Here is a 12,940-nt window from a genome sequence, read left to right as displayed (position 1 = left end):
AATCTCTTCGTTGGAGAGAGATGTAGCAGTATAGGTCTTATCCCTGCTATTATTTTCTACGTCTACCTTTTATAATAAACATTGGATAAAAAACGGTTTGCAGACAAAAACGATGTTGTTTTGGGCTTTGTCTGCTGGTACGACAACATATTTGTCATGTATAGTAGACAATGTTTTTGCTACATTGGGGTCTTTGAAAACTGATGTAGCCTTGGCACTCATTGACCTACTTTCATTCGTTTCAAAATTAAAGACTTCACGGCCTTTAACCACTCTGACAGAGAATCAATATCTTCTTGTTCTCGTTTTATCCATTTTCTTTCATAGTCCTCGACGGCATCCATTATCACTTTAAAGTTATAATTCCAATTTATGGAGCGTGGTTCACGGTACTTGGGATCTTTAGAAAAGATATTACGCAAAGATTCGTTTTCGATAATGGTTAAATCTCCCGTAACGACGTGACCAGAAGGACCATATTTGCATGGAGAGGTTTTGCAAGAACAGTCAGGTTGTTTAGCTTTGAAGTCCTCAATCTCGAGGTTCTCCAATAGCCTTTTACAATTGAAAATGTTTGATGCAATGAGTGAAGTATAGGAATATGAAATAATTGGTATGGATTTGTCTTTGAAATATGGGGGAATTTTGTTGGTAACGTTTTTGTGATGGAGGATGTTAGCCAAATTAATTGTATCTATACCTTTGTTGACAAACGGTAGTGGAAGAAATGATCGTTTTTCTTCATCTTGACTTTTCACACAAACTGGTTTAAAGAGTCTGTGGAAACCAATATCCAAAATGATGGCAACAATTCTGTATAATGATGAGGTGGGGTCAGAAACAAGAGTGTCAAGACTTGTTTTGTAGAGGGAGTGTAGTAGAGTGAGAGGTATGGAATAAAGTATGGCTCTAATGTGATGAAGTCCAAGAGGTTTTTGTATGAAAGGAAGGAGACCATCTAAGGAGACATCATGTAACTTAGGTGACGTATAGTGGCGATGGCCATGACTCCTTTCCCGTCTTGGAGTTTTGTCAAATAAATTCATCACATTTATGCTATTGTTATATTGGTTTGAAAGGTTCCCTATACTTTTGATGTTGTCATTGCATCCGTAAGGTATTGTAGTACCTAGTCTGTGTATCCAGTACTCCTCTCTTTCCCCACAATAGTTTTTACTTAGAACGGGACTGTTCGTAGGATGGTAATTTTTTTTCTAAAATACGAACTTTCATGGAAAGGATTGAATGATCTTGTTGATTAAAGTGTTGATAAACTGTCGGGAATTTGGTGGTGTTAATTCCCGAACGATGACCGCACATTCTTTTATTTAATCGTTCTCGCGTTTCTCCGACATATATTAAACCACATAAGTTGCATTCTAATCCATATATTAAGTTTGTTGATTTGCAACTGAAGTCATTGTGACTTCTTGTATGGAAGGTTTTGTTTGTAAGGGAACTGGAGAGGTAAGGGTCGGTTATAATGGTAGAATGTGGTTCGTCATCGTTGTAGTCAAATATATCGTTTAAAGTGATGGAACATGGTTTGATAATTTTAAAATAGTCAGAATATTTGTACTGGAATAAATGGTCTGCAGACTGAACGTGTGATTGGGTACTTTTAGTTGAATTGGTTGGGCACTTTCCATACCTGATTTGAGTGTGCTAAGATTCCCATCTGGAGACACCACTTACTTACAAGACAACAGTGTGTCCGATCTGCTGTCAGGTTCGGACCATTTTATACTGGGCTACGTCCGAGCCAGTTTTTTTTTCATTCCTCTTGTTAAAACCATTAATTTTAAAAATTGTATTACTGGGTTGATGATACTCTCGGGAACAAAATCCACCAGCAGAGCTATCGACCTAGTGGTGTGAAAGAGTAATCAAGGGAACCAAGGTTATAGCGGTAATCAGAAGAATGTAATCCAGGGACAAAGACCAGACATTGAAAACAAGTTTATGTTTGAAATATCTAAGAATTTTGTTACACATCATTAATTGATATCTATTGTGAAATGGACAGTACATCTATGAATGTCACATGCATGTCATAGTTGTTTTTTACTTATATCTCTGTAAGACATGAATTTTCCTGTATCATTGACAATATCATTAATGAATTGTATGCCTTTAGAAACCCATGACTGAAAAAAAAAACACTTTTTTGCTCAATCTTGTTGTAGGGATCTAACCAAATAAATTCTTTACAGGTTTCAAAAGCATTTGTGGGCGGGAATAATTCTTTAAGTGATTTCTATGACGATAAAACTGGGCTAAAAAAAGGGATGGTTCATAACTAAGACCCTAGTGAGCATCTACTATATAAAAAGTCTTTAAAGCAATGTTTATGTTGTATGTTGTTTTGAGTTCCATCTTCTACTATATTTGAGTTAGCATTTCGTTCTATACTGGCCATTTTTCTTGGCTTGTTATCCATTCTGGTCTTTTGAACAAGAAGGCGTTTAGTGCAAGTTTGTCGTCTTTCATATCGATAGATCAGCAGGATTCGATGTTGTAAGGCAGTACTTCCATGTGAGGTCTTTTGTTGACGCTAAAATATCCTTCACTTGGTTCTTCACAATTTGTTAACCGTTTTCTGTTCATGGATCCATTGTAGTATTATCTGACTGTCTGTCCACATAACTACCTTGCTAAATTTTACGCTATTGCTGTTCGTTAATAATTCTAGAAGTCAGGCTCCAACTACAGCTCCCATAAGTTTTAGCTGAGCTATAGGCATATCCTTTACCGGTGCTACTTTTTGCCATTATTAAATTAATCTGGTCTTGTGTAGTTAAATAGGCGCATGCGCCATAGGCTTTAGTGTTTGCATCAGTGAATATATGCAATGTTTCATATGTGTTGCTTGATTTCCCTTGAAAAAAAGAACGTGGTAGGTCAAAACTTTCGCATTCTCCGTGTAGGTAGTTTTAGAGACAATAGCTAGTCCCATTCGAGTCGGTTTTTCCCCATAACTCTTGAATGAGTCCCAGTGGGTCGACGATTTTTTATACTTGTTTCAAGACTTTTCGTTTTATGTTTCTTGTTGAACTAATTGGTTCCTGCTTAACAAACGTTAGCAAGTCTTCCTTTACATTGCAGACCTCATATATATATTTCCATTCGATCGTTATTTTGACGGGGACTAATGACTGTGTCTTAGATATCAATAAATACTTGCATTTATCTATGTCTTATTTTGTGTTGTTGCCAGCACCTTACGAATTTCATTCAATAATGTCACCGTAATATGCAGGAAGGTTTAACTTGGGCAGTTTATTGTGTTCCCGGCAAAACTGTAGAAATGACGATTTTCTGATATATTTGGATAACTTGGAGCGTAAAGCTGATGTGTACCTGAATATTGTGGTTGTGAGGTTCTTTCTTCAATAGAAGCCTGACTATGATGTGTACTTTGAAATTGTGACTGATTTTCATCAATGCATTCAACAGGTGGATCTTGTCTTGACAAATGCATAAGCATTAACATTTAGTGTCAAATATGTTACCCTAGGTTGAACGCATATTCATTTGTGTTTGCTACTTCTGTTTCTATATTTTCATCGTCGAGCTGTTTTACGATGTCTTCATCTAATTTCCGTAAGACGTCCTGTTTCTTATTCAGCGCATCAAGACTATTTGAAAGTCTATTAACGTCGGCACTATCAATTTCTTGCTCTTTGATTTCGTCAAACGTCCTCAGGAATCTATAGATTGCGCGTCTGTGTCCCGCTCTGATTGATTTGAGCCTGGCACTGGCGGACATTCTTGTCTCATTCCTCTTTCAATTGAGAAAGCAGTTGAGTTGTGTCTATTATTAACGACATAGCTGAAAATATCAGTGTACAAAAGCTAAACCCATTTTCTAAATGCATCACCAAAATTAAAATATAACAAAATCATTTGAAGAAAGCTCCTTTCAACCGTGTCGAAGGCGTTTTCAAAATCAATGAATTAGATGAGACCAGGATTATCTTTTACCTGAGTATAAAAAATTGTCTATGCAATAAGACGGAGTTTGTCTCCTTTATAGCGATCAGCTACATATTCTGTCTGATCAAGGTTGATAAGGGAAGGCAAATTAGGTCTCATCCTATGTGCAATTACTTTGGATTAAAAATTGTAATTTACATTCAAATGTTCTCATGGACACAAATTGATAAAACGGGTTCTATCCTTACCTTTCTTAGGAATTAAAATAAGTATTTCTCGTTTTTGATCAGTGGAGAGAGTATCCAGTAACAAAGGAGTAACAAAGAAGTATTCAAAACTTTCAATTACATATTTACTTATTTCTTTGCGGTGATTTCCAAATTTCCGATTTATACGCAGATATTGCCATTTGTTTTATATACTTTATTTGAGACTATTTCTTTTGACTACTGCCCAGATTTTATCAGTTCGGTAGTATTACCCGCCATTTCATTGCAACTACTTGCAAACTTTTCAATAACAAATCAATAAAAACATATCGATATAGAATATTTGCAGTATTTCTGTATTTGCATATAACATAAATCGATATAAACAATATAATTCATAGCAATATATATTAATGTTTTGGAACATTATATCGACGAAGTCACATTGTATGCATTTTTATCGCATTTTTATCTCCAGTTCTTGCGAAAAATGTTAATATTACGGATATAAATGCTGAATTATGTCGAGAACTGCAACAAGTAAATGTCCTAAACACGTTTCCTTAATTAACTGCTCGGCGGCAGCATTATAATCAAAATACATGGAAAAAACAAGTGCATGAATATATTAAGCTGCACGTGAGTTGTATCCTAACTTTGAAATCGTAATTTTTTTGTATGCATTTTACAGTTTTTACAGCTGATGTAGTAATCCTAATTATTGTTCACCTGTACAATGTAACTCCCTTGATATAATTGCTTATTCGGCTTTTCCTTTTTGATGAAAAATTACAGTTCCGCGACTTATCAGTACATTTAAGCAAACACTCAATAGTGGCAATGCACGATATAAAACGATCATGAAACAAACAGCATTTATTTGTATATATACAGGGGTGTGATGATGTTATAGAAGACAGAATAAAGAACACATATAGTTACCCATTTTTCGTTCTTGCATCGGCGATTGTTGTTGCAGAGGTATTTATCAATTTTTCATCTGATATAATTACTATAGTAACAATATATCGTGGCATCTATGGTACCTATAACTTATCGGTGTTTTAATTGTTATTGTTTCGCGTTTTTAATATCATTGATATTTGGTTATGTCGTTTTGTCCTTTGTTCTTTACCTGCGGATAGAAAACCGCCTTACTAGTAAAACAGATAACGAAAATGAACAAGTTTTAAGCAGAACACAAACTGCATTTTATTGACATTTAGGGATTGTTAACTTTAAACTAAATGTTATTCAATTATGCTCATGTGTTAACTTATTGAATTCAATGTAAACAACAGATTAACAAGAAGATCACATATTAAATTGTCTTATTATAAAATGATGATGCATACTCATAAAACCTTCCTTTCAAATTTGAAGTAATAACAAGTAACATGTATCTGTGGTACTGTTAAGAGAAATCTTCACATCATCAAAATTGGCATACGAATAATTTTATAAGACGCAAAGTGATACTAGTATGTTGGTTAATAGGACATTCGATTTCGTATCATATTTAAATAAGGAAATATATGATACCTTACAGAATGATAATTACAACGCATTGCACGATGATTTTGACAATACACATATAAAGAACTTTTTGAATTTCCTAAGGTACCACTAAAAGTATTGTAGTAATTTTTTTTCAGATTATATGTATATTAATTATCGTCTTTCGTCTGAAAACAAAACAAGACCATGGGGAGACAATTAAGCTAGTTGAAGTTCAAAGCAAACTAAAAAAGAAAACACAATGACCGAAGATAATGATACACGCGGAAAAGAGACTGAAATAGAATTGGATAATAAAACTCCCAAGGAAAAAAACAGATTGCTAAACACACACTCTATCAAAGGCAGAGAATGAGACTAAGTTAAGTAGAGAAAAGACGAATGTAAATAAAAGAGTTAAGCGAAAATATGCAAACGTAATTGGACAAAAGAATAGTATTCTAGATAAAGAGGAAGACATGGCTGTTTTCGGATATATGACCAGGAATAGTGGGACCGGTTTAACAAGTTTTGATCAATTTCTGGGATTTGATACATCGCATCTACCCCATAGAACTTGAGATGAAGGATACTACAGAAACTGTAAGGCAGCCTCATATCTTGACATACACTTAGAAATCGATGGTAAAGGAAAACTATTGACCAAACTTCACGACAAACGTGACGGCTTTTCATTCAGAATTGTCAACTTTCCTTTCATCTGTGGCAACATCCCTTCAGCAACTGCGTATGGAGTATTCATATCACAACTCATACGTTATGCCAGAGTTTGTGGAAACTACGCAGACTTTTTGTGTCGCGCTAGAACTCTAACAAATAGGCTTCTGGAACAGGGTTATGTTGCTACAAGATTGAAGTCATCACTACAGAAGTTTTATGGTCGTCATCATGAACTCGTGGATCGTTATGATGTATCCATCAGCACCATGAAAACTGATTTATTCAACGGGTCATATTTTTCCTTTCCTCGTTTGTCTACCCCGGACTTGACTTTTATGAGCAACTCGGCGGATATTTCTTGAAAAGCATAGGACGCTTACCCTATTTATTAAGTTGCACTCTATAAATTGTATAATGCTACAGACTTGTGTTGATTTCTGATTACACTGAAGTGTGGAGTTTATCTGATAAACCAATGCACACCCAACGTATCAGACATGGCTCTGTTTATATCTGCTACCATTTTCTGTTATTTTCTAAATTAGAAAAGTGTTTTATGCATTAAAATAGTCAATTATTACTTGTGTAGCAGGTGCAATTACTGCTTTAGATTCGGCAGACTCAGATTACAATTCATACCAACTTTAGATTGACTATAAGAGGGACGACGAATGCAAAGCTTTGTAGCGCAAAGTGGGTCGAATGTAAAGGAATCAATACAATTAGCAATACATTTTATTTCCCAAGTACAAAATACTTTATTGCATACAGAAGTCATCAAAATGGAGCAATCTCATTTCAAGTGAGGTAGGTATGTGGCAGTTGCACTAACCATGTTGGAACAGCTAGGCTATTGGCAATGTTGGACTAGAAATTAGTCCTCAGACAATTATGAAAAGTTGGCAAAGTTATCTTATTCAAATCTATAAATATTCATTGATAAGGTGAATAATAAATCATAATACTTCAATGTCTGAGAATACCTGTTATAAAATATATCAACCTGGATAAAGTTTATTTTCATTTTCAGTATCTTTAGATTATCTAAATAAATTATCAATGACTTAAATCTCAAAACACAACAAAAGTAATTAAACTGAAATAAGTTAATCAAGGAACATAAATCAAGCAGTTCTGCCACACTTGTTTAACAAGAAATTGTCATATTTTTGTCTATGGCCTTAACAATTCGTCATATTCGTTTTTATGTTTATTTACTTTAAATCCTTCAGAACCTTGTGGATCAATAATGATTCATTCACTACTGGATCTACTTACGATTCCAAACAGTAACAAAAACACATGTACTTTATTAGTGTGCATCTCAACAGTGACATGACGATCACCATTTTTTGAAGAAGTACGGCAGAATAACATCGGTTTTGCTTTAGTAGGAATGTCACATATTGGGCTTCTTCATTTATATATATTTGCATTTTAATGAATCTGACACAAACAGAACGTATTTGTCTTAATTTGTACATCTTTATCCTAGAAAAAGACATCCAAACGAGCGCTAATTTGAAAAAGTAAATAACCAAAAACAATACAAAATGATCATGCGTGAACAAAGTTGCATTCAAATATTCAAGTAGTTTTCAAATCAATTTTTGCTTATCAATTACAGTATAGTACTTTACTTTATTTACAATAAATAGCTGATTACGTGGCTGGCTTTTGTTAAAATTTTAAAATAATTTTAACCAAAGTTTATGAAAAAAAATCATTATCATAAGAGGTTGTATTTTAGTGTGTTTGTTTGTTTGTTTGTTTGTTGGGGTTTAACGTCCGAACAGCAATAGTTCAGCTATTTTCAGACGATGAACATGAAATTGATGATAAAATGAACATGAAATGATGATGAAATGAAATAGGGATGAGACACAATGACGACAATGGGGTCGACAAATTTTGATTGCCACTGGAAATAGGGAGAGGTGGGTAGGGTCGGGCAATTTAGCCTCCTGTGGCGGAGCACTATGGTTCCTAATCTGGGAGAATACCACAGTAGGGTTCCTTAACGTGCGAGGAACGTGGCATCTTTTCCAACACGGTGCACCACTATGATTTGCAGTCAGGTTTTCCGTATTATAGCCTGACAATCCCAGCATGTAACACGCCAGGGGTACCCCATTCCACCACCTGGGGCACACATCCCATTTACTCTGTGGGCAGAGCTCCCTAGCCTCCGGTTAGGGTTCTGAGCACTATTTAGTCGCCTTTTACGACAAGCTTAGCGCTGCTGCAGGCCTATTCTTTTAACACCCGGACCTGCTATTTTAATGTGAAATTGTTATTTTGTGTCTTTTATGTAAATAATATTGTGGTATCTCATGGTACTTAGTCCAGAATGAAAAGGTTCAAATCAATTTTAAACAACAATATTGATTTATTGATGCATATTTTAAGCATTAAAGCATACTTTACTAAAACGGAAATTGTTTATTTTTTGTGTGCCATCGTATTTTGGAGATTAGGGATAAGAATAATATAAGTATTTCTTCTTTCAATGACTTTTCGTCACTTTTAAATTTCTAGTCGCAACTGTTTCAGAACGTCTGAAAGTTGTCTAGATAATTAGTTTATAGAATATTGAAAATGGTTGTGTCATATGAAACGTTATTCCAGAACTTCGCAGACTTTTTGTATCGCGCTAGACTTCTTACAGTTAGGTCTCTGGAACAAGGTTATATTGCTACAACATTGAAGTCATAACTACAGAAGTTTTATGGTCGTCATCATGAAAACTGATTTATTCAACGTGTCATAGTTTTCCTTTCCTCTTTCGTCTACCCGGACTTGCCTTTTTATTAGCAACTTGGCGAGTGTTTCCAGAAAAATAGATGACGTTTACACTACCGGTACACCAGGTCCATGCTCCCAGTTTTAGTATAGTCCGAGTTGCCTATTTACTTTTGTTACTTTGTATGTTTTCATTTGTGTTACTCTATGTTTGTTGTGATTGTCTGTTTTCCATTTTTGGTCTTTGTCCTTGGATTACATTCTTTTGATTTCTTCTAGAATCTTGGTTACCTTGATCACTCTTTATAAATACATTACGGCGCTTTTAAAATTAACATTTTCAGGATTTTGTCACATCTATAACCACAAAACACTATTTGCACCAAAAATTAGTCTGCTAATTACCATTTGTAAATAATTGTCTGGTAAACCAAACATATGAATATATCATTACAAAATGAATAAAAGGTTTTTTGCTATGAATTGTATCAACATATAAAATTACATGTTATGCTTACTTGCTTCATATCAACCCCTTTAACATGATTAGATGACACACCATTGTTTAAATGCATGTCAATAAGTTCATATTATTGTAGATCATTTTATGATGTTATTTATGAATCAAGCGGCGGAAAATTCCAAATGTTTTTCTTCGTGTAAGACAAGCTTTTTGTCTCATACTATATTGCCAAAAAGGCAATTAACTTTATTTTCCGGCTAAAATCCCTCGAATTAGGGCAATAATATGGTAGATATCACCCACTACATGCCTTAATCTACTTACATCCGTTTAAATGTTATATTAAGGAAATTGTAAGAATAATATGTTGCACCAGATGGTATTAACAGTTTACTGTAATAAATTGATTAATATCATTGAATGAATAACTCTTTTTAAGTTTCAGGCATGGCCATGATCCTTTAAATGCAACGTCTTTAAGTAGAGATTTAGCAAAAATATGTATGAACATGACATTTTATTTGTATTTAAATAACACTATAACAGATAGAATTTTTCCTTGTATCTGTTACATCTTTCATTTTCTTCATTATAAAGCTGACAGCGTTGCTTCAAACAGATAATGTGACTGTCTGTGGATATAAACTCTAAAATCCCTTAGAATTTTTAATAACACAGTGTTAACTTATCCGCTAATTATCAGCTTTTTTTTTACTTGGTGTAATTACCGTTTTGTGTGCTATCAATCCATATATATCCAGTTTTGCACTTAAATGTGGTATTTGTTTTACACGACTCACTGAGGGAACTTTAACTTCCTCTGCTATCATTCTGGGTCGCACACCGACGATGTTAAGCATCGGAATGTTCCCGCGCACATTGAAAACACTATGTACAATATTTTCTGAAATTTGACAAAGCGTAACACATTAAGGATAAAATCAACTAGACAGAAAGTTATTGTTGACAAATCTTCAAATTTTGCAACGCGATGATTTTTCATTCGGTATTAACATCGCTAGACAAATCGAGTTTCCTCGGCACTTATCGCGTTGTTTGCGATAACACTAGTATATCTATCATAATAAAGCTTATATACCATTCTTGTTTTTATATTTTGGTAATGAAATTGTGTTAAAAGTTTGTGCTGGAATAAGAATTAAGTCGTCAAAAAGAGGGAGAAATGTATCATTCAAACATTTCGGAGATGATTTTGTTTAAAATACCAATTCTTATTCGTCAAATAGACGGTTAATTATAGCATGTTCAAAACAAATACACTGCATTCATATTATATAGTGAAGAGAGAAGAATTAGTTTTTTTTTATCATTTGCTCAACAATAAAAAAGAAAGCAAAGATCGTACAGTCAGTGTGTACTGAAGACAGTCGCTCGCGGAGAACAGGATGATTTGATTTTATGTCATACATTACAAAGAGGGTAATATCGAAGTTTAAATAAAACCAAAAAGAAAAAAAGAAAAAAAAAACAATTATATTGGGATGATGTACATGAGTGTTATAGAGTAACATATCATTAGCTACATTAAAAACAATAACATAAAATAATATTAATCCAAACATAAAGTTGTATAATAGAACAACCAAACGTGTCGTAAAGAGTCAAGTTCTACCAAGTGGTGTAATACAAGGAATACTGTAAAGTTAAACGAGGGGAAATCCTTGCAAATTCTCAAAGAAACAACAGATTATTTGAAAGGCAAACAATTCACACAAAAGAACTACACGGACCACACAGGAACGAAATGTATCAAATCAAATAAACATCGGGTTGATTTAAGGTGCTTCGGACAATTAAGCGGTTTTTTTTTGCAACCAACCGCCATGACACCCCGGATACTGGTGACTGAAAAAGTGTTAAGTATGTTGATATCAGGGATTGTTAATCAAGTAGAGATTACCTTGACATATATAATTAAAAGTGTTTTGTTTTTGTTGTTGTTTTTTGTTGTTGTTTTTTGTTTTTTGTTTTTTGTTTTTTTTTTGTTTTTTTGTTTTTTTTTTAATCTAGCTAGAAAATAAAGTCGATGGAAGTGCATTGAACGATATACAGTTCTAACCTCTCTTAAATTCTGTCAGAATCTGTCAGGATTTCTGTTCTACGACAGCAGATAGAACAGAAACCCTGACAGATCCTGACAGGGTCTGACAGAGGCTGTCCTGGGTCAGGACACATTTTGCTTTCTTCCCTGACAGATCCGGACAGAAACTGTCCTGGGTCATGACAAGAAAAATACGAAAAGCTGATCTAAACTATCATACCCCTGCACAGTTCCCGACATTAAATCTGTCTATTCTGTGTGACGTACATGTAATTTAGAACAGGAAGTCTGCGATTAATAAATAAAACGGTGTGACTAATGTAAATTAGCTAACTCGATTAGGAAAAAAATCTTTATTTTAAAATTTATTTGGAATTTCCAATATTATATGTAGAAATCGTCGTGATCATCATCCCACAGTAACTCGATCGTTGTTCATTTCCCAATTTTCGTCGATCACGGTTCAGTCATGCTCACCAATCGTTCAAAAAATATCATTGTTTACATTTATATTTTTTCAATGCTGTCATACAACTGTGATATTAATTAAATCAACTTTTTATAAAATTAAAAGTCTATGTTTCTGTTCTGAGTGTAAAAGTCATAACAGATAACTTTCAGATGTTTGGTAATTTTCACTAAGTTTAAGATTGACCAAGTTTAAGTTTATGAGTTTGTTCCAATTTCCCTACATGGTCTAGATCTTACATGCAGAAAATGTAGAAATTAAAAATGTGAGTTTCATATAAGTGACTGTGACACTTTTATTTCAATAAAAATTCTTCAAAAATGTCATATTCCAGCATATGTATACACTTTCGATTTGCTTAAGGGTCTAAAATTAATGACTAAAATGTTAATTGTTTTTTCAAAATGACTATCATGTGGTGGCTGCGACATTTCATTTTGAGTCAAAATTCTTTAAAAATGTCATATTCTTGCAAAATATATGAGTGTGCACACTTTAAATTAGCTTGAGGTTATAAAATTATTGACTAAAATGTTAATTTTTTCAATATAACTATCATATAGTGGCTGTAACAAATTAATTTGAGTCAAAATTCTTTAAAAATGTCATATTCTTGTAAAATGTGTGAGTGCGAGCACTTTTCATTTCCATGAGGGTGTAAAATTAATAATTAAAATGCTAAATTTTTCAATATAAATATCATGTGGTGGCTGCGACATATTAGTTTGAGTCAAAATTCTTTAAAAATGTCATATTCTTGCAAATTGTATATGAGTGTGAGCACTTTAAAGTTCCATAAAGGTATAAAAGTTCTGCATAAACATAAGGCTTCCTTTTCGTCGTACGAATCGGGATTCGGGTGCTACGCCTTTTTTCGTAAT

Source organism: Perna viridis, chromosome 8 (assembly GCF_037379345.1).
Source record: "Perna viridis isolate PV_CMFRI_1.1 ecotype Kerala chromosome 8, ASM3737934v1, whole genome shotgun sequence".
Taxonomy (NCBI): domain Eukaryota; kingdom Metazoa; phylum Mollusca; class Bivalvia; order Mytilida; family Mytilidae; genus Perna; species Perna viridis.
This window is presented reverse-complemented; position numbering follows the sequence as displayed.